This window comes from Peromyscus californicus, unplaced genomic scaffold, assembly GCF_007827085.1.
Source record: "Peromyscus californicus insignis strain IS unplaced genomic scaffold, ASM782708v3 Scaffold_9__1_contigs__length_137607984, whole genome shotgun sequence".
NCBI lineage: Eukaryota > Metazoa > Chordata > Mammalia > Rodentia > Cricetidae > Peromyscus > Peromyscus californicus.
Window position 1 is genome coordinate 71,675,740 of NW_026294617.1, and position 23,744 is coordinate 71,699,483.

Here is a 23,744-nt window from a genome sequence, read left to right on the forward strand (position 1 = left end):
TCTCTAAAGCTTTGGCATCTGAAATATTTTAGCTGGAATTCAAGTGGTAATTTGGTTCATGCATTTTTCTTCATTTTTTTTCTTGTTTTTTTTTTTGTTTGTTTGTTTTTGTTTTGTTTTTCGAGACAGGGTTTCTCTGTGTAGCTTTGCGCCTTTCCTGGAACTCACTTGGTAGCCCAGGCTGGCCTTGAACTCACAGAGATTCGTCTGGCTCTGCCTCCCAAGTGCTGGGACTAAAGGCATGTGCCACCACCTCCAGGCTTTCTTTGTTTCTTTAATTCTTTTTCCTTTTTGACAACTTGTCACTCTCTTAGAAGGTGCTCTATGGACCAAGTTAACTCAGACTCCCAGAGTTGAGTCAGCCTCTGCCTTTAGACTACTGTGATCAAAGCCATAGACTATGACATCAGGCCTGGTTCATGAATTTCTTTTTAATCACAGTAACCACATTATTAGTCTTATAAATGATATTGAAAGTTTGTCTTTAACATTAATTTAAATAACAGACTTTATTATTATTATTACTAATACTATTATAATTATGTTGTTATTATTATTATTAAGTTGTGATATGATCTCACTAGGTAGTTTTTTCAGGCATAGAATTATTGATGTAGACCAGGTTGGCCCCCAAGGTTTATACTCTGGGAATGCTGAGATTAGAGACATGAACCTCCATGCCCTGATACAACAAAGCATGAGTAACATCCACCTCAGAATCTTAGTGTTATTTATTACTAGGTGCAATATTAAGCTGCACTGTTTACTATGTGAGAAAAGCCACGAGGTATGACAAAACCCAATATAAGAGTTTATAAGGGAAGGGAATAAGAAAGATGTGCATAGGCCTATGGAATGACCGTGTAGGAAGAGGGGAGAAATAAGTTGAACCCACTTTTATAGGAACCCTGCCTGCATATGTGCATATGGGCTTAAGTAGCTATGCCATGCATGTGCATAGATTACATGTTCATGCAAATTACAAGATCACACAGTGCATGGATTACGTATTGTACAAGGCCCTGGGATGACTAAGCATCTTGCCAGGTGCGTGTGGTCATGTAGCTGGGGGAATGGCTAGGCAATCTAACATTCCAGACTCTTCGTTTTTTTATAAAAAATAATGGTGGGTAAACGGGAATGGGGACGTTGTGTCTCCGGAAACTGCTTCCAGTTGACTCGGTTAGCATCAGTTAACTTTTGGGGGTAGGGAAGAGGGCTTTTGGGGTAGCCACATGTCCTGAGGTAGTGGATTGTCCTCTGCTGCTTTGGGAAAAGTTCATTGCCTTCTACTGCTTCAAGCTCTGTGACTGTTTGGGTCTGACAAGGTGCTGGCAAGGCAGAAGAGGGAGTTTAGAATTTTTTTTTTTTACCTTGGTTGGGGTCCAATGGGGTCCCAGGGTGAGGGAGGAGGGTCCCAGGATCAGAAAAGTTTGAATTATATTTATCTGAAGTGGATCTGACTTGTCCAGGTGGATTCAAGCTGGCTCTGGAGCTTGAAAAAAATTTTAAACATATTAAGAAGCAGCCACAGGGAATTTAAAATTTTGAGCTGGTAGTCATGATATTATAATGTTTAGTACTCTGCTATCAGAATTTTATTGGTTAGTGTTAGCAAGGGGGGGCGGAGCTGGAACATGCTTTTTTCTGAGAAGTTCAGAAATGCCAGGCTTAAGTCCCCTAAGGATCTAGAGTGAGAGAGGGTACTGAGCTTGAGTAACGTACCTGGTAGGGTCCTGCAACTGGATAATACAGAAGGGTTCTGGGTGTCTCAGACTTTGGGGTCCACCTGAGAGGCTGGCAAGGGAAATGAAATGTTAGAGCTAGTAGGATGGGTGGCTAGGAGGAGGAGGAGAGGAGCTTCTGACAAGTCTGAGGTAAGTCAAATGGGAGGAGCAAACAAAATAAAAGGTCCTACCTTAGCTAGACAATCTCTTCCCATTAGGGGCACAGGGCAGATTACAACAACTAAAAATGTATGGGTGAAAGGGATACCCCTGAAAATACAACTAATTGGTAAGGTCTGGTTAGGTAGGTAAATCTCCCTACATTGACATAGGGAGATGAGGAGAGGTGGGACCCCAAAACTCCCTTAGGATTGAGTGAGTGGCTCCAGCACCAAAAGGAAGGAAGTGGATCACTCCGATACTGTCATGGCTACCCTAGGTTCCCTGTGAGAGATGGCTGTGGTTGGGCAGGGAACAGGGCACCTTCAATCCTTGAAAATGGCCAAACCTAGGAGATGGGCTGGCGGGTAGTCTCTGTTTGATGTCCCCATGCCAGTGGTGCACACGGGCATTCAGCTGAACATTGTCCCTCATGGTGGCACTTTGGACAAGTGGCCACTCATGGGGCAGGGTAGGCATGAGCCCAGTGGCCTTCTATACCACACTTAATACAGGGACCCGGAGGCCTTCAGGCAGCTGGTTAGATAGCTTCTGTCAGCATTTGGCAGTCATGTCTATGGGCTTTTTCATCTCTCCCATGGTACACCTTAAATGCTACCACTAAGACTTCTGCGTGTGGGGACAGAGGCCCTCTCTCCAGATGCTTAAGTTTAGCCCTAATGTCAGGGAAGCTCTGGGAGACAAAGTGGGTCATAAGGAGCTGTCTGCCCTCTGGACTCTCAGGATTAAGACTTGTATATTATAAGAGAACCTTTGTAAGCAGTTCTAGAAAGTGAGACAAATTTTTTTTTTATTATCTTGAATTACATTTTTTAGCTTTTCATAATTTACTGGTTTGAGGACAGCTTTATGAAGACCTGCCAGGAGGCAGGTTGTAAACCAATCCCTAACTAGAGAACCACCTAGGGTATTGTAATTATTGGGGTAATTATTAAGGCCACTCCACGTAGTTAAAAGGAGATTTATTTAATGGCGTAACTTACAAATTAAGGGATAGGTAGGTCGCGGGGTCTGGGGAAGGTGTATCACAGTCCAGCGGTGTTCTCTCGACCTCTGCTTGGTCCACCTCCATTATCCAGGGTCTCAGCACGGAGAGAGCGCTCCCTGATCCAGATCTTGGGTCTCCAGGTGCCTCCCTTGGCCCTGCCTTGTAGGCATGACAGTTGCCAAAGTCTCAATGGGGGTTGGAACTTCCAGATCAAAGCTGGAATGGCTACCCACTACAGTAATCCCAATGAGTCCTGATCGGGAACCCCCTTGGTCCCAGGTGGATGGGCAGCATTAGTTTGATGAAACTCGTCTGCATGTATCTTTGCCTGCTCCCAAAATTGTCTGCACTCCTCAGGAAGTAGGTTATTAGAAAGTATTGGGGCATAAGGACAGGAGAGAAGGAATCAAGAAGGGAGGGTTTAGAACTCAGGTAAGAAAAGATTGGATAGAAGGTAACTCTTTCCATTTGCCCATTCTCTGGTAGAAGTTAGATAATTCCTGTAAAATATCGGGGTCTAAGGAGCCATTAGGTGGCCATTTTTTATTGTTATCTAAGGTATATTTAGACCTTTTCTTAGTACAAAGGCAGACAAGCTTAGAGGTCTTTAAGTAAGGCATTAAGCTGAGAGGCTTAAGAATTTCCAGAAGACAGCCAGGCGTTGGTGGCACACGCCTTTTATCCCAGCACTCGGGAGGCAGAGGCAGGCGGATCTCTGTGAGTTCGAGGACAGGCTCCAAAGCTACACAGAGAAACCCTGTCTTGAAAAACTATGAAAAAAAAATTTCCAGAAGACATCCAGGGGAGAGATAGGGCTAATAGATTGGGAAGCTTTATTTCCCATGAGCACGGCAGAGAGAAAAAAAATAAAAAAATAAGAAAACAAACATAATCCAAGAGTACAATCTCAGGCATCCCCTAGATCAAGTGAGTATTGAGGATTGGCTCATCAAGCCAGATAATGAGGGCCAGGGCATAGCCCACTGAGGGCAGACAGTGGCAGGCACAATTCATTCAATGCTTTGTCAAGTGAGAGAATGAGGGTGGGGCTTACACAGCCCTGGGACAGGGGTCTCACAGTGCGAACGATATCTCAGACCACATCTGTGGGAAATGGCAAGAGACTGAAGCCTGCAATAGGGGCCAGCCATAGCCAATGAAGGCCGTGGACAAGGGGGATAACAGCTTTGTAGGAATGGACACCATCACTTATTTTATTGGAAGATGAACCACAGTAAGCAAAATACACTTGTGGTGGTTATTATTGGTTCTCAACTTAACAAGACATGGAATTGACTAAAACCCTAAAATGGAGGGCACAACAGTGAGAAATGCTGTGCTTAAGTTAAGTTAATACAGACTTTGGAGGTAACATTTTACTGGGATTTCAAGGCCTGAAGACAAACACTTTTAATCCAGATCTTGAAGATGGGAGACACACTCTAAATTCAGCCATGCCCTCTGCTGGAAGCTTATAGAAGGACATGGAAGAAGGAAGCTGTTGCTCTATGCTGACTTGCCCTCACCTTGTAGCAAGTCCATCCTTTGCCTGGCATTAGAGAATCCTTCTTCAGAATTGCAGAATATACTGAAGAGCAGCTGACATGTCCAACCTCCTGGACTGAGTACTGGATCCTTGGACTTTCTCTTCACAGCCAGTCATTGTAAGATTAGTAGGACTGCAGCCCTAAGTCATTCTATTAAAGCCCCTTTGTTAAGACAGAGGGATTTCCTTGTATATGTTCTGTTCCTCTAGAGAACCCTAGTTCAACTTTTTTGATATGAGTGTATAAAATGTTCCAAAATTTCAAAAGTTGTCTATAATTGTCAAAACTAGTTACCTATTGACCTTTGATGCAATCTAGAAAAAATTGGAATGATGTAACAGTCCTTAGTAGCCTATACTGTCTTCTCTGAAACTAATATTGAAATCTGGATAGAAAATTTCAGAGACCCAAATTTCGAGCCTTATAGAAGAGGGAACAGAGGAGAAACAGAAAGTAAAAAATCTAAATCGTGTCTATTATTGAGTCCTACAGGGTGAAGAGAAAATAATTCCTAGTTGTTCATTTTGGATCCAGTTTAACCTTCAAACTACCTCCAGGAGAAATGTCAGGGACCTTTCTGGGTCCTGGGACTACACACAGGTCAGCATCCAGAATTTCTCTACAGGTGGACCATCAACAAGTTCTCTTTTATTCTGGAGGAAATTCGGAAACACATTAGAAGCCCAACTTTCTCAATAGGAGTTAATGACAAATGGTGTTTGAGAGTACACCTGAAGGGAGTGGATGAAGAAAGTGCAGATTACATGTCAGTGTACCTAGTGTTGCTCAGCTTTCTAAAGAGTCATGTTTGGGCAAAGTTCCGGTTCTCAGTCTTAAATGCTGAAGTAGAGAAAACCCAAGGTGTGAGGAGCCCTATAGTCTTTAGGTTCATACAAGGCTATGACTGGGGATTCAAAATGTTCATCCTTCGAGATTTCCTCTTGTCCCATGGGCCTTGGCAAGGTGAGCATGGTCCAGCACTCCTTCAGCATCTCTGAACAGAACAGGAAGCCAGGGATCCAGGCTCTCAGGTGCACACTGGCAGATGAGGTAGGAGAGCTGTGGGAGAATTCCCAATTCACAGACTGCTGCCTGGTGGTAGCTGACCAGGAATTTCAGGCTCACAAGGCCATCTTAGCTCTCCAGTTTTCAGAGCCATGTTTGAACATGACATGGAGGAGAGCAAAAGGAACCGCGTTGAGATACATGACCTGGAGCCACAAGTCTTCAAGGCAATGGTGGGCTTCATTTACACTGGGAAGGCACCAGACCTGGACAGCATGGCAGATGCTGTGCTAGCAGCTGCTGACAAGTATGGCCTGGAGCGTTTGAAGGTCATGTGTGAGGATGCCCTCTGCAGGGACCTTTCTGTGGAGAATGCTGCCCACAATCTCTACCTGGCTGACCTCCACAGCTAAGAGCTGCTGAAAACCCAGACACTGAATTTCATTACAGCTCATGCTTCTGAGGTTTCTGAGACCTCCAGCTAGAAGACAATGGTGGAGTCATGTCCCCACTTGGTGGCTGAAGCATACCATTCCCTGGCTTCTGCACAGGGTCCATTCCTGGAGCACGCTCTCAGAAGCCTGTAACAATCCAAGGAGCTGTTCAGCTGGGACCTACAGGTGTCTTCCAGAAGCAGCAGCCAGTGATGTTACAAATGACACTTGGGTAGACTATGGGATGTGTGGATCATTTACGGTGACACTGGGGAAAAGTAACCAGGCCTCTCCCACTTTACTATAACTGTAAAGAAGTTGGAATGCTGAGGGGTCAGGTTTGACTCTGCTGTACTCTAGGGAAGTATACAAAACCCTAGTCAAATGACACAAATAAAAATTTTTCAATAAGTTTGTAGGATCTAGTAGTATTTCTGTTTACAGAACCCCATTTTAGTCCATCCAGCTCTGCTAATCTGTGCATGTGTGTGCGGAATCCTCATTGCCACACCAGTATCAGGAGGCCGCTCCTTCCTTCTTAGCACTTATTATTGGCAGAGTAGAACATGCCCCATAATGCTCTTATGAAAACTGAGAAAAGTAGGCAAATGTGAGTAGATCATACTCCATCTGACAGAGAAGTGTTTTTGGTCCAGGCCAGCAAAAGTCTCATTGTATTGACAATGTTGCAGGGCATTGATTCCGAAAGAATTCACACTGTCTAGGTCAACAGTTCTCAACCTTGCTAATGCTCAGACCCTGTAATACATGTGAGGATTATTTCATTGTTACAAAGATCTGTAATTTTGCTACTATTATGAGTAATAATGTAAATATCTGATATGCAGGTTTTCTGATATTCTACCTCTTGGAAGCATCCTTAGACCACCAAAGAGTTTGGGACACACAGGTTGGAAACCACAACTCCAGGCCATGCGTGCCAGAAAACAAGGTAGGTTGCCTGCAGATCTTCTCTTCTCTCTCTGTTCTTTCAGATCCAATGCCCCATTCTCATCCCCAGCTCTGCAGCAGAGCACCCTGAAACCTTCTCTGCACCCCTGTGTGCAGATCCCATACATCTTCCCCTTCTAATCTCCACACCCCCGACTCATTGCTTTGTCCCAGCTCCCAACCCAGCAAGGTACCCTTGCTAACCCACTCTTTCCAGGGAAACAAGTAGGCTGAATGCAAGATCCACAACTCTACCTTTGCTCCTCTAATTTCAACTTTCCTGGTGTCATCCTCTCCTCTGTAGTAGAAAATCTGCTGTGGTCTCTTTCCTGTCAGACCCTATCCCCACTGGTTCACTACGATTTTCTTCCCCAATCTTCCTTCCCCAACTCAACCCATCATCCCAGCCTCCAGCAGCAAGCATTCACTAAGAACACACCAGTAGAACAAGACAAAGAAACAGGTAAGCCAACTGAAGAACTTCCTCCTTCCCTCCAAACCCAATCCCCCAGTCTCATCCCTAGAATTACAACAGAACACCAGCTACAGCTTTCTTCCCCACTCACCCACCCAGCTAAAATCTCCTGTGGATTCTACACAAATTCTCCCCCAATTGTTTCAAAGTATTTTTACTGATTATTTGGAAATTTCACACCATGGATCCTGAGCACTCTTGTTTCCCAGTCCCACTAGATCTGACACCCCACCAGGACACCAGTTCTGATACCTCACAAGGACAACAAAGTAGATCTGACCTTGTTGGTGGGTGGGGTGGTGGTGCAGGTGAGACTGCCTGAGGGTGAGAGGACAGGAGAGGTGACTGTACTCCTTGCTGCCTGCCTCAGTGGGTGAGCTAGCAATGGCAATGCTAGAGAACTCACCTTGTTGGTGTCCATGAGGGAAAGCTGGGAGGCTGACCAACCCAGCTACCACCCAAGCCCAGAACCAGGACTATGAGGTGGTTCATCCAACATTCACCTCATGGATGAACTGCTGGAGCATGTGAAGTGGCCAGACCTACAGATCCAAAGCTGCAGGATCTCTGTGACACAAAGGATCTCTATGACACAAGGCAACAACGAAGGTTATCCAAGAGGAGTCCCAGTGAGGACCCATGTAGCTAGCTGGTATAGGAGAAGCCAGAGACCTCAGACCAGAACAATGACTCATTGTTCATTGCAATGAACACTTACAAGTAAAGATGTAAAGTAAAGATGGACTAAAGGGTACACTGTGGGACTCACTATGTCACACTACAGCCTCTACTCTGGGACTTTATTTTTGTATGGTAGTTAGTTTGGTTGTTTTTGTTTTGATTTTTTTGTTTCTCTTTTGAATTTTGTTTTGTTTTGTGGGAGAGGCTGTAAGGGTGGAGGGTGGCTATGAAGGGACAGGGAGATGGATGGATTGGGATGTATGATGTGAAACCCACAAAGAATCAATAAAAAATTGAATTATAAAAAGCCAAGCATTTAATCTCAGCCCTCAGGAGGCTGAGGTAGGCAGATCTCTGCATTTTTGAGTCCAGCTTTCTCTTTAGATTGGGTTCAGACAGCCAAGATGATGGAGTAGCTCTGAAAAACTAGTTTGTTCTCTAAAGCTTTGGCAGTCTGAAATATTTTAGCAGGAATTCAAGAGGTGTGGGGGACCAGCCCCCACCTTATACAGGGTTCCTATGAGGAGGAGAGAGGAATACAGAACTTAGAATGATAGGCCTATCCGAGAAGAAGGAAGACAGAAATACAAGATAGCTTCAGGAGGACCTAGGTCAATACCCAATGGCCCAGAACTTTATTCAAAAGGGCTTCTTATAACAATGCCAAGGTTACACCCCTGCCACAAGTTTACAGTGGTCTTTCCTGGAACACTTGCAATTATCCCAGTCACAGTTGAGCACATTGAGGAGAAAAAGACCTCCCCCTTGCTAGATACAACCAAGTATAGACCCTTCCAAACACCTGGCATCCAGGTCCATGGTCCAGTCATCTTCTTATGCAGTCCTGCTAGGTAAAGCAAGCACGGATCTCACTAGGAAACCTCTATAGGCTCCCACAAAGAGGTGGGAAGTCATGATTTCATCCCTATGTCCCTTGTTCTTTCTTTTTTGATGGCTTTTCACTCTGCATGTCTGGCTCTCCTAGAAGATGCTCTATGGACCAAGTTAGCCTCAGACACATAGAGTTGAATCAGCCTTTGCTTTCAGACTACTGTGGTCAAAGCCATAGACTACCACATCATGGCTAGTTCATGAATTTCTATTCAATTACCTTAACCACACTGCTAGTTTTTAGTAAATGGTATAGAAAGCTTGTCTTTAACATTAATAAAGAACATCAAGACTTTATTATTATTATCATATTATTATTTTTATTAGTATACTTAAAGCACCATCATCATCATCACTATTAATTTGTGATATGATCTCACTAGGTAGTTGTGCCTATCTAGAATTCCTGATGTAGAGCAGATTGGACCCAAAGTCTTATACTCTGTGAGTTCTGAGATTAGAGATGTGAATCCCCATGTCCCTGAAAGACCCTAACCCTTCAGGCTTACACACACCCCCAAGCCCCAGGAGAATGAGGAACTTAAAAGCTAGTTCCAAAGGCAAACTGACTCAGCCACCCCTGCCACAATGCAACAATGTAAAGAGATTTCTGTTAAGAGATGTGCTCAACTGTGACTGGGATAATTGCAAGTGTTCCAGGAAAGACCACTCTAACCTTTGTGTAAACTTCACTCCCACCCCTTGAGGTTTTGGGAAGAATGTGCATGCGGACAGACGTGACTGTCCCCACCCTGTGATCAGGCCATGATCTTGTGAAATTAGTCTCTAGCCATAAATCAATCGAAACAAAATTGTATGGGAATTGTAATCTTATGGCTTTTGTGGGTTTTTCCTTTAAAAGTGCCCATGTGGCTGCAGTAGGCACGACTCTCGATCTTGGGAGGAGAGTAGCCCGACTGATTGTATAGCTGCATCAATAAACCTCTTGCTGTTTGCATCAACTGGACCAGAGTCTGGGTTCTTGGGGCGCCCAACTGAGAAGGTAGTACCCTGGGTCTGGGGTCTATCATACCCACACAAGAAGGAATGAGTAACATCCACCTCAGAATTACAGTGCCAAGTGTTCTGTGTCCTTGCTGGAACCAGTTCTCTTTGGGACAGTGATGAGCCTTAAGAAAGGAAGAAATGAAGGGAAGGCCCAAGGAGGGTAAAGTGTGAAAATATATATAGTTCAGAAGTAGGGAACTTGCCTAACATGTTGGACATTCCTGACTTTATCTCCTGCAAAACAGATGACAGCATGCATATGTGCAATACCACAGAGAGAAGAATGCTGCCTGGAGATCAAGTAGAGGATGTCCGAGACTCACTGAATATTTAAGATTTATTTATTCTCCAGAGCATTCCTTAAAGGGGTCAAGAGTCAGGATGGGTGGTGCTCATGCATAATCTTCTTACCTGTGAGGATGAGGTGAAAGGAATGCAGCAAGACAGTCTTAAAATAAAAAAAAAAAAAATGAAGTAAATATATATACATATATGGAAACACAGAGACCCTGAGAAAAATCTCGTTCTGCTTTGGGCAGGGGCAAGAGAAAAATCAAGCCAAATTCAAAGGTGGAGAGAAATGTCTTTATGTCTCCTTGTTGTTTTCTTCCATCTCTTCATGCTGTGGTGAAACTCAGTATACAGCCCAGGCCAGAGGACTCTCGATTACATCCCCTCAGGCTCTGAGTGCTAGAGTACATAGGGCCTACCACTTTCATTCCACTAATTTAAGAATATTTTTTCACCAGGCGGTGGCGGCGCACGCCTTTAATCCCAGCACTCGGGAGGCAGAGGCTGGTGGATCTCTGTGAGTTCGAGGCCAACCTGGTCTACAAAGCGAGTTCCAGGAAAGGCACAAAGCTACACAGAGAAACCCTGTCTCCAGAAAAAAAAAAAAAAAAAAGAATATTTTTTCAGTATGTCTTATTCCTGCCCTTGCCAATCATTTTATTATTGTCTCTCTAAGGATTTAAGAAGTCAAACATTTGATACCAGGCCTCAAAAGGCAGAGGTAGGCAGATCTCTATATTTTTCAGTCAGCTTAGTCTATAGAATGAGTTCAAAGACAGTCAAGACTGTGGAAGGACACTCCCTTTCAAAAACAGAATGGGAAAGAACCCAAATCAGGCTGAAAGTTACTTTTCATTGTGTGTATGGTTAACCCATACAGCTCAAGATACTCTTGAGACAGGCTTAGGAGGATTGCTTATATGCAGGAAGGTCATTGTGAAAAATGTCTAGAAATAGGTCTAATTATCTATATTTCCTCCATATATGTAATGAATGTATAATTTACTCTTCCTTCTTTGGCTTAGGCTTGCATTGGGAAACAGAGGAAGTAGGAATCCTGGATGTTTGATAGGTGTGTCTGGGCAAAGTGTCCCAGAATAGGCCCCAGGCTCCAAAAAGCCAGCTCATGTACCAAGGACAGGTCCCACCTACACTGCCTGGGGGCCTCCCAAACAGTTCAAGCTAATCAACTGTCTCACTTATCCAGAGGGCCTGGTCCAGTTCCAAGGGGGCTCCTCAGCCATTGGTTCACAGTTTATACATTTACACTAGTTTGGCTTTTAATCCCTGTGCTTTTTCCAATTGTGGTCTTGATATCTCTCGCTCATGCAATCCCTCCTCTCTTTTGTCCATTGAACTCCTGGAGTCCACCTGGGGCTCAGCTGTGGATCTCTGCATCTGCTTCCATCAGACACTGGATGAGAGTTCTATCATGACAGCCAGGGTGTTCAACCATCCGATCACCAGAGCAGGTCAGCTCAGGCACTCTCTCGACCATTGCCAGTAGTCTACAGTGGAGGTATCTTTGTGGATTTTAGGGGACCTCTCTAGCACTCTGCTTCTTCCTATTCCCCTGGAGTCTTCATGAATCATGGTATATCCCTCTCCAATCTCCCACACTGCTCCTGATCCAGCTGGGACCTCCCGCTCCCCTAAGCTCTCTTTCCCCCTACCCTTGCCCTCCATTACCCCCTCACCCCCAGTTTACTCATGTAGATGTCATACATTTCTCTGTTGTTGGGTGATCCCTGTGTCTTTCTTAGGGTCTTCTTTACTAGGTAGCCTCCTTGGAGTTGTGAGTTGCAGTCTGTTTATCCTTTGCTTTACATCTAGTGTCCACTTATGAGTGAGTACATACCATGTTTGTGTTTCTGAGTCTGGGTTACTTCACTCACGATGATTTTTTCTAGATCCATCCATTTGCCTGCAAACCTCATGATGTCATTGTTTTCTCTGCTGAGTAATACTCCACTGTGTGTAAGTACCACATTTTATTTACCCATTCTTCAGTTGAGGGGCATCTAGGTTGTTTTCAGGTTCTGGCTATTACAAATAATGCTGCATGTGTCCTTGTGGTATGATTGAGCATTCCTTGGGTATATGCCCAAGAGTGATATAGCTGGGTCTTGAGGAAAGTTGATTGCTAATTTTCTAAGAAAGTGCCATATTGACTTCCAAAGTGGCTGTACAAGTTTGCATTGCCATCAACAGTGTAGGAGTGTTCGCCTTGCTCCACATGCTCTCCATCATAAGCTGTCTTCAGTGATTTTTATCTTAGCCATTCTGACCGGTGTAAGGTGGCATCTCAGAGTCATTTTGATTTGCGTTTTCCTGATGACTAAGGATGTTGAGCAATTCCTTAAATGTTGTTCAGCCATTTGAGATTCTTTTGTTGAGAATTCTCTTTATAGCTCTATAGCCCATTTTTTAATTGGACTGTTGGGTATTTTGATGTCTAATTTCTTGAGTTCTTTATATGTACTGGATATCATCCCTCTATCAGATGTGGGGTTGGTGAAGATCTTTTCCCTTTCTGTAGGCTGTCATTTTGTCTTGTTCACTGTGTCCTTTGCCCTACAAAAGCTTCTCATTTTCAGAGGCCCAATTTATTAATTGTTTCTCTCAGTGTCTGAGCTAGTGGTATTATATTTAGAAAGTGATCTCCGGCGCCAATGCATTCAAGACTACTTCCTACTTTCTCTTCTATCAGGATTAGAGTAACTGGGTTTATGTTGAGGTCTTTGATCTACTTGGACTTAAATTTGTGCATGTTGACAGATATGGATCTATTTGCAGTCTTCTACATGTTGACATCCAGTTATGCAGCACCATTTGTTGAAGATGAATTCTTTTTCCATTGTACAGTTTTGGCTTCTTTGTTGGAAATCATATGCCCATAAGTGTGCAGATTAATGTCAGGGTCTTCAGTTTGGTTTCATTGGTCCACATATCGGTTTTTATGCCAGTACCAAGCTGTTTTTATTACTATAGCTTTGTAGTAGTGCTTGAAGTCAGAGATCAGGATGCCTCCAGAGGTTGTTTTATTGTACAGGATTCTTTTGGCTATCCTGGGTTTTTTATGTTTCCATATGAAGTTGAATATTGTTCTTTGCAGATCTGTGAAGAATTGTGTTGGGATTTTTGATGGGAATTGCATTGAATCTGTATATTACTTTCGGTAACATTGCCATTTTTACTGTGTTAATCCTACCTATCAATGAGCATGGAAGATCTTTCCATTTTCTGACATTATCTTCAATTTCTTTCTTTGAGGACTTAAAGTTCTTTTCATACAGGTCCTTCGCTTGCTTAGTTAGAGTTACCGCAAGGTATTTTATATCATTTGTGGCTATTGTAAAGGGTGATGTTTCTCTGATTTCTTTCTCAGTCCATTTGTCATTTGTATATACAAGGGCTACTGATTTTTTTTTTAGTTAATCTTGTATCCGGCTACGTTGCTGAAGGTGTTTAAAAGCTATATGAGTTCCTTTGTCTAATTTTGGGGTCACTTATGCATACTATCATGTCATCTGTAAATAGTGAAAGCTTGCCTTCTTCCTTTGCAATATGTATTCCCTTGATCTCCTTTTGTTGTCTTATTGCTCTAGCTAGAACTTCAAGTACTATATTGAATAAGTATGGGGAGAGTGGACAGCCTTGCCTCGTTCCTGATTTTAGTGGAATTGCTTTGAGTTTCTCTCCATTTACTTAGATGTTGGCTGTTGGCTTGCTGTAAATTGCCTTTATTTTGTTTAGGTATGTTCCCTGTATTCCTGATCTCTCCAAGACCTCTATTATGAAGGGGTATTGCATTTTGTCAAAGGTCTTTTCAGCATCTAGTGAGATGATCATGTGTTTTTGTCTTTCTTTCAGTTTGTTTATATGGTGTATTACATTGACAGATTTTCTTATGTTGAACCATCCTTGCATCCCTGGGATGAAGCCTACTTGATCATGTTTTGATGTGTTCTTGGAGTCTGTTTGCCAGTATTTTATTGAGTTTTTTTGCATCAGTGTTCATAAGGGAGATTGGTCTCTAGTTCTCTTTTTTTGTGGCATCTTTGTTTGGCTTGGGAGACAGGGTAATTATAGCCTCGTAGAAGGAGTTTGGTAATGTTCCTTCTGTTTCTATTGTGTGGAACAATTTAAAGAGTATTGGTATTATCTCTTCTTTGAAAATCTGGTAGAATTCTGCACTGAAACCTTCTGGTACTGGGCTTTTTTTTTTGTTGGGAGACTTTTAATGACCGTTTCTATTTCCTTAGGGCTTATTGGTCTGTTTAAATAGTTTATCTAGTCTTGATTTAACTTAGGTATGTGGTACCTATCCAGAAAATTGTCCATTTCTTTTAGATTTTCCAGTTTTGTGGAGTTCAGGTTTTTGAAGTATGACCTGATAGTTCTCTGGATTAACTCAATGTTAGTTGTTCTGTCTCCATTTTCATTTCTGATTTTGCTAATTTGGATGCTCTCTCGCTGCCTTTTGGTTAGTTTGGATAAGGGTTTGTCTATCTTGTTGATTTTCTCAAAGAACCAACTCTTTGTTTCATTGATGCTTTGTATTGTTCTCTTTGTTTCTATTTTATCGATTTCAGCTGTCAATTTGATTATTTCCTGGTGTCTATTCCTCCTGGGGAACTTTGCTTCTTCTTGTTCTAAGGCTTTCAGGTGTGCTGTTAAGTCACTAGTGTGAGATTTCTCCAATTTCCTTATGTGGGCATTTAGTACTTATGAATTTTCCTCTTAGCACTGCTTTCATAGCATCCCATAAGTTTGAGTATGTGGTATATTCATTTTCATTGATCTCTAGGAAGACTTTAATTTCTTTCTTTATTTCTTCCTTGACCCATTGGTGATTCAGTTGAGCATTATGATTTCTAGGATACTTCCTACTTTCTCTTCTATCAGGTTCTGTGTAGCTGGATTTATGTTGGGGTCTTTGATCCACATGCATTTGAGTTTTGTGCATGATGATAGTTATGGATCTATTTGCAATTTTCAACACGTTGATATCCAGTTATGCCAGCACCATTTCTTGAAGATGCTTTCTCTTTTACATTGTACAGTCTTGGCTTTTTTGTCAAAAATCAGGTGTTCATAGGTGTGTGGATTAATGTCAGGAACTTCCATTTGATTCCATTGGTGCACATGTTGGTTTTTATGCCAATACTAAGCTTTTTGTATTACTATAGCTCTATAGTAGAGCTTGAAAGCAGAGATGATGATACCTCAGAAGTTGTTTATTGTAAAAGCTTGTTTTAGATATCCTAGGTTTTCTCTTTTCCATATCAAATTGAGTATTGTTCTTTTGAGGTCTGTGAAGAATTGTGTTGGAATTTTGATGGATATTGCATGAATCTGTAGATTGCTTTTGTAATATTGCCATTTTTACTATGTTGTTTCTACCTATCCATGAACATGGGAGATCTTTCCATTTTCTGATATCTTCTTCAATTTCTTTCTTCTGAGACTTAAAGTTCTTGTCATACAGGTCTTTCACTGATTGGTTAAAGTTACCCCAAGGTATTTTATATTATTTGTGGCTATAGTAAAGGGTGATGTTTCTCTGATTTCTTTCTCAGCCTGTTTATCATTTGTATAGAGGAGGGCTATTGTTTTTTTTTAGTTAATCTTGTATCATGCCACATTACTGAAGGTGTCTACCATTTGTAGGATTTCCATGGTAGAATTTTTGGGGTCACTTTATTTACTATCATATCATCTGCAAATAGCAAAGGTTTGCCATCTTCCTTTCCAATTTCTATCCCCTTGATCTACCTTTGTGTTTTTATTGCTCTATCTAGAACTATGAGTACTATATTGAATAGAAATGGGGAGAATGGTCAGCTTTGTCTTGTTCCTGGTATTAGTGGAATCTCTTTGAGTTTCTCTCCATTTAATTTGATAGTTGCTGTTGGCTTGCTGTAAATTGCTTTTATTATATTTAGGTATGTTGTATTCCTGATCTCTCCAAGACCTTTATCATGAAGGGGTGTTGGATTTTTCATAGGCTTTTTCAGCATCTAATGAGATGATTATGTGGGTTTTTTTCTTTCAGTTTGTTTATATGATGGATTACATTGACAGATTTGCATATGTTGAACCACCTTGCATCTCTGGGATGAAGCCTACTCGATCATGATGGATGATTTTTTTTTTATGTGTTCCTAGATTCAGTTTGCCAGTATTTTATTGAGTATTTTTGCATCAATGTTCATGAGTGAGGTTGGTCTGTAATTCTCTTTCTTTGTGGCATCTTTGTGTGTTTTGGGTGTCAGGGTAACTGTAGCCTCACAAAAAGAGTTTGACAATGTTCCTTCTGTTTTTATTGTGTGGAACAATTTGAGGATTATTGGTAATAGCTCTTCTTTGGCATTCTGGTAGAATTCTGCACTGAAACCATCTGACCCTCGGGTTTTTTGGTTGGGAGACTTGTAATGACTGCTTTTATTTCCTTAGGGGTTATAGGTCTATTTAAATTGCCTATCTAGTCTTGACTTAATTTGAGTGTATTTTACTATCCAGAAAATTGTCCATTTCTTGTAGATTTTTCCAATTTTGTGGAGTACAGGTTTTTGAAGTATGACCTGATGATTCTCTGGATTTCCTTGTTGTCAGTTTTTATGTCTCCCTTTTTGTTTCTGATTTTGTTAATTAGGATATTCTCTCTCTGTCTTTTATTTAGTTTGGATAAGGGTTTTTCTATCTTGTTGATTTTCTCAAAGAACCAACTCTTTGTTTCATTAGCTCTTTATACTGTTATCTCTGTTTCTATTTTATTTATTTCAGCCCTCAATTTGATTATTTGCTGGCATCTACTCTTCCTGGGTGAGTTTGATTCTTTTTGTTCTAGAGCTTTCAGGGGTTCTGTTAATTACTAGTGTGAGATTATGTAGACATTTAGAGCTATGAACTTTGCTCTTAGTACTGCTTTCATAGTGTTCCATAAGTTTGAGTATGATGTACATTCATTTTCATTGAATTCTAAGAAGTCTTTAATTTCTTTCTTATTTCTTCCTTGACACAGTGGTGATTTAGTTGAGCATTTTTCAGTTTCCATGATTTAAAAGCTTTCTGTAATTTGTGTTGTTTTTGAATTCTAACTTTAAGCCATGGTGGTCTGATAAAATACAGGAGTTTATTCCAATTTTTCATATCTGTTGAGATTTGCTTTGTGACAGAGTATGTGGTCAATTTTAGAGAAGGTTTCATGGGGTGCTGAGAAGAAGACACGTTCTCTTGTGTTTGGGTGGAATGTTCTGTAGATGTTTATTAAGACCATGTGAGTCATAACATCTGTTAGTTCCCTTATTTCTCTGTTAAGTTTCTGTCTGGTCAACCTGTCCATTGGTGAGAGTGGAAAGTTGAAGTCTCCCACTATTAGTGTGTGTGGTTTGATGTGTGATTTAAGCTTTAGTAATATTTCTTTTCCATATGTGGGTGCCCTTGTGTTTGGGGCATAAATGTTCAGAATTGAGACTTCATCTTGATGGATTTTTCCTGTGATGAATACATAATGTCCTTTTTTGATCTCTTTTGATTAATTTAAGTTTGAAGCCTATTTTGTTACATATTCGGATAGCGACACAAGTTTGTTTCATAAGTCCAATTGACTGGAAAGACTTTTCCCACATCTTTACTCTGATGTAGTGTCTGTCTTTGAAGTCGAGGTGTTTTTCTTGTATGGTATGTAACAGAAGGATGGATTCTGTTTTAATATCCATTCTATAAGCCTGTGTCTTTTTATAGGTGAACTGAGTCCATTGATATTAAGAGATATTAATGATGAGTGATTGTTAATTCCTGTTATTTTGGTGGTAGTGTTATGTATTTCCCTTCTTTGGGATTTGCTGGTGTAGGACTATCTATTGCCTGTGTTTTCATGGGTACATCTAACTTCTTTGGGTTGGATTTTTTCTTCTATTGCTTTTTCTGTGGCTAGATTTTTGATAGGTATTGTTTAAATCTGGTTTTATCATGGAATATTTTGTTTACTCTGTCTATGATGATTGAGAGTTTTCCTGAGTTGGCCTGCATGGTCTCTTAGTGTCTGCATAACCTTTATCCAAGATCCTCTGGCTTTCAAAGTCTCAGTTCTCAAGTCAGATGTTATTCTGATGGGTCTGACGTTATATGTTACTTTGCTTTTTTTTTTTTCCTTTGCAGCTCTTATTATTTTTTCTATATTTTGTAGGTTTAGTGGTTTGATTTTATGTGATGAGGAGATACCTTTTTTTTTTGCAGTCTATTTGGTGTTCTGTAAGCTTCTTGTATCTTCATATGCATTTCCTTCTTTAGGTTGGGAAAGTTTTCTTCTGTGATTCTGTTGAATATATTCTCTATGCCTTTGAGGTGATATTCTTCTCCTTTTTCTATCCCTATTATTCTTTGGATTGGTCTTTGGACTTCTCCTGGTGTCACAGATTTCCGGGACATTTTGTGTTATGACTTGGCTGGCTTTAATTTTTTTTTAACTGATGCATATGTTTCTTCTATATCTTCAATGCCAGAGATTCTCTCTTCGAAACGTTGCTTTCTGTTGGTTATGCTTGCAGCTGTAGTTCCTGTTTGTTTACTCAGATATTCTGTTTCCAGCATTCCCTCTCTTTGTTTCTTCTGTATTGCCTCTTTTTCAATTTTTGAAGACTTGAAGAATTTCTTTTACCTGCTTGATTGCTTTTTCTTGGCTTTATTTAAGGGATTTATTGATTTCTTCCAATTTTTTGTTTGTCTTTTCCTTGATTTCTTTAAGGGAAATTTTCATTTCCTCTTTAAAGGCCTCTATCCTTGTCTTAAAGTCATTTTTTGGATTGTTTTCTTCTGCTTCTTATATGTTGGGATTTTCAGGTCTTCCCAATGTAGAACCATGAGGTTCTGGTGCTGCCATATTGCTCCTCATGTTGTTTAATGTATTCTTTCCCTGGTGTCTACCCATCTCTACCTCCAATCAATGCAAATGGTGTCCTTGTCTCAGGGAGCCACTCTTGGTCCAATTGGAGCTGTTGGAGTCTGTCTCAGGAGCAGTTGTGGTCTCAGAGAATGGGTACTTTAGGGGGGTGAATTGGGGATTATAAGTTACAGGTTCCAGTGGGAGATCATGGTAGTCAGGACTGCTTCCTTAGTTCTGCCTGCTGGCCTGCACCTGGGGATGCAATGGTTGGGGGTCTGGGGTCACTAGTTGTGTCCCTGGAACTAAAGCCTAGAGGCTGGGGTGATCTGCTAGTAGAACAAAGACTCACCTCTTGGTCCAATCCAAGCTGACAGGGAGCAACTGCTGTCTCAGAGGATGGGTGGGTTTGGGGGTGGAGTGGTCATTGTAGGTTACAGGGTCTGGTGGGGGTGGTGGTAGTCAGGCTTGCCCGAAGGAATTCTACCTGGGACATATTGGTTCTGATTTTTGTTTTATCTTGGTGCCCTTTTCCTTTCATGTCTGTGAAGTGTCTTTACTTATTTCTCTGATTAGCCCTTGGCTGAAATCTATTTGATGAGATATAAAAGCAAGTATACAGCTTATTTCTTAGATCCATTTGCTTGGAATATCTATTTCCAATCCTTTACCCTGAGGCAATCTCTACCCATTAGGATTAGGCATGTATCTTGGATGCAGCAGAAGGGTGGAATCTGATTTCATATCTACTCTGTTAGTCTGACTTTTCACTGGGGAATCAAAACCACTGATTATGAGAAAGATCAATAAACAATAATGGCTGACTCCTAATATTGTGTTGTCTATTGTTTTGATGGTGGAGGAGTTTGTGTGTATGTGTGTGTTTCCCTACTTTTGCTTTTACTACTCTCAGATTATTTATTCCCTGTATTACTCATGGTTGTAGTGAATCTCCTTAGGTAGGAGTTTTCCTACAACCACTTTCTATAGGATTGGATTTGTACATAAATATTGCTTGAAGTTGGCTTTATGGTGGAATATCTTAAATTTCCATCTATAGTAATTGGCTGGGTATAGTAGTCTGGGTCTGTATCTGAGTTCTCTTAGAGTCTGCTGCACACCTGTATAGGTTCTTTTAGCTTTTAAATTATCTTCAACCCCTGAGATTCTCAGGCTGCCCCTCAATAGTTTTGCAGTTTCCACTGAGATTCCAGAGATAAGACCTGAGATACCAGAGTTCTCAGAGCAAAAATCAGGGAAAAAGGAATGTGGTGGTCAGTGAACTCTTGGAATAGTACAACCTGAGAGCCAAGTCCCCAAGAGTCTCTATGATCAGTTTCTGCCTAATGCTTTGGAGGACTCTGACACCTGCACCTGGTCTGTCAACTCTGCATGAGGAATCTGATTGACACATTCTGTTTGGACACATAGGAGAGTTGGCCATGGCCAGCTGATTCAGTGTCCAGAATATGCCTGAGATATCACCAGATTCCATGGAGGAAGTACCACTCAGGGCTGCAAACTCCATCACCTACACAGCACCAGCTGCCAAAATTAAAACAAGGGTCTAATCCATTAATATCCATGGTGATGGAGAAATGCTAAAGGTTGAAACTCCACTGTTTGGCTTCATAATTCTTCTTGTTAACACAATTGTGTCAATCCAGAATAAGGAATCTGTGCTTGAGAGCCTATCCCAGATGGTACAGTGTGTTCCATGATACAGTGTGTTCACAAACACCAAGTGTAATTGTCCACCTGTGAATACAGACTTTCTATTGGATTAACTCCATGGCCCAGCAGTCTTCTCTGGTTGCTATCTTACATTTCTGAAGGTTCCACTGAGATCCCAGAGACCAGAAACAAATACAGAGGGGTACTCCAAGCCCTATGTAATAGGGATGAGTATGGAGTCCAAGGAGCTCCTAGGGTGTGCTCATCCTCAATTCCAGGCACCCAAGACTCCCTTTGATCAATTGCTGCATTACACTTCAGAGGAATGTGACATTTCCACACAAAAATGAAATAGATTAGAAAGTCATTTGGTCTCTCAATCTGGAGGAACGTCTGCTTAATATACTTTCTGTATGGACACACAGGAGAGGCTGATGAGGCTCCTATCCATGGTTTAGAATTTGTACAAAACTTTACCAGATTCCCCCTGTGTCTCCAAGTTTATAAATATTTGTAAGACAGTCCTGCTAGTCGTGTGTGTGTGTGTGTGTGTGTGTGTGTGTGTGTGTGTGTGTGTGTGATTATGTTTCTCTCAATTTTATTTTCCTATTATGAATATTATCTCTCTCAGGTAGAAAGATATCCTACACCAGGTTTAAGATATGTGCCACCTACTGTTGGGGATCTGAGTACTTTGGGCACTGTCAAGTCATCCCATCACATCACCACCAATGGGAAAAAAGAAAAGCTCCACCCGTGTCTCTCCATTAATATGAAACTTTATGAACAAAGCCTAAGCCTACTGCCCAGGAGTTCAAAGTTCCTCTGTGGACAAGTCACTCCTGCCCTCCAGAGCATGCCTATTGGAGCAGAGAACTCACAATTTAGAGAACTTTTCTTAGAAACAATGGGTCTTGAAGTGATCACCTACAAACCCTTCAAATGACAGATATGAAGCTGGGGTACCCACCACCCTGACCCTGAACTTGCCTGGTGAAGAGTCACCTATGCTACTAATCAGCCATGTGCTCAAAGTCTACTAAAGGAATCTAAAATCAAAGGATCAAAACCAATTGATTGATTTATCCTGTATTGACAGATAAGCAGTGTTGGAGCTAGACTTACAGAGAGCCAGAATGGGAATGACTGAGCTGATTGAATCTGAACTTATTTCTGTGTCTTCTAGGTTTAGAGTGTCTCTCCAAGGCAGGATTAATTGGAGAGAGATGAGATGAAGGGAGCATATTGATGATCACCCTACAGAGGGGGATCCATCCCAAAGCCCCTCCTTATGGTTTCTGTTGAATGTATTCTGCATTTTATGGAAACAAGAATAATCTCTCACTTTTAAGAAGGAGCAGAATAAGCATCACAGTTCTAAGGATGAAGAGGTCAGGACCTAGCAGTGGAGGATGAAGAATATGAGCTAATGAGAAGCCAAATCTGGTCAATCTAAGTGGTTGCAAACCATGCCCTTAGATGGATCTGGAGGAATGCTTCCAAGTAGAATTATCTGAGAGGCAGGGGAGAAACCACCACTAAAGTTTGTTGGAGTCATCCTGGGACTGTTGGTCTGGATGGAATAAAAAGCAGGAAAGAAGAGATTCATCTTCAAGGGGTTCCTGGCTCTGCTTCCCACTCACCATATGTGAGTTCTTCACCCGACTGACATGTTGTAAAAACTAAGACCACAGAAAAGTTAAAGAAAATGCGTCTTCCCTGATGGTGTTTATAGCAGCAATGATTGTAACATCATCACAAGAGTAAATAATAGCTGTGCAAAAGTTGACATGATCCCTCATTGATAAAACATTAACCACAAGAAGCAAAACACACTTGAGATGGCAATTCTTGGTTCTCAACTTGACTATATCTGGAATTAAGGAAACCCAAAAATGGAGAGGACACCTGTGAGAAATTATTCCTTAAGTTGAAGTAGGTAAACATACTTCAAATGGAGGAATTTTGAGGAAGGGAGACACACACCTTTAATCTGGATCTAGAGACTGAGAGATACACCTTTAATTGGGCCACTTCATTTTATTAATCATGACATATTATTCACCACTTACATATTCTCCTCGATGATGATGTCTCAGCTCAATCTTGCTTTAAAAATTATGCTCAGCCTTTGTTTTGTTTTTTCTTTCATTTAATTTTTGTTTTGTTGGATTTGAGAAATTAAACCACTTAAGAAGGACAGCCTCAGCTCCAAGGAAATGTGTTTCCGAGGGTTCCCTTAAACTCCCTGTATATTCCATGCTGCCACTGCAGATAGCCTTTGCCTCCTGAATATAATTGCAGAGGGACAGCCCTGTTTCCAGCTTCAGAATCTGCCCTCTGGGGAGGGAGCAGTATTAGAGGGAGTGGAATTTGAGGGGCTCTTATGAGTTTGTTTTGGTTTTAGAGACAAGATATCATTTGGTATACCCAGATACACCTTTCATACACCCAGCATTCCTGCTGCCTCCATTTCCCAATTCAGGTCTAAGCCATGGAGGATTACTTAGACCATCACATTTATTACATAAGTGGAGAAAACAGTTACTTTGATGTATTTCTAGATGGGATATTGAATTATTGTTCACAATGACCTCCTGTAAATACGCAATTCTCCTAAGCCAGTCAAGGGTATCTTGAACTGCAGTGTTAAACCAACACAAACACAATGAAAAACAACTTTTAGCCTGACTTGGGTTCTCTCTCTTTTTGTTTCTGAAAGGGAGTGTCCTTTTATGGCATTGGCTGTCTTGGAACTCACTCTATAGACCATGCTGGCTCAAAAATGTAGAGCTGGAGGCCTGCCCCCAGCTTGCATCTTGCTCCGGACTTCCCTTTTGGAAAACTGGTGAGTACCCTTCCTTGCCCCAGACCCCATCCCTGGGCACCAGCCACTCCAGAGAAGAGATGCCCAACTTGGCCCCAGGTTCTGGCCACCAGGCAGGTTCCCTGCTAGCCCCACCGGGAAGGATCCCCTTCTCCAAGACCCCTGGCAGGCCCCCCTG

At 41.6% G+C, this 23,744-nt stretch overlaps 1 pseudogene; it reads left to right on the plus strand.

The window, feature by feature from the left end:
- The first annotated feature begins 2,276 nt into the window (after positions 1-2,276).
- LOC128106618 (speckle-type POZ protein-like) lies at positions 2,277-21,931 on the plus strand (annotated as a pseudogene).
- The last annotated feature ends 1,813 nt before the right edge of the window (positions 21,932-23,744 follow it).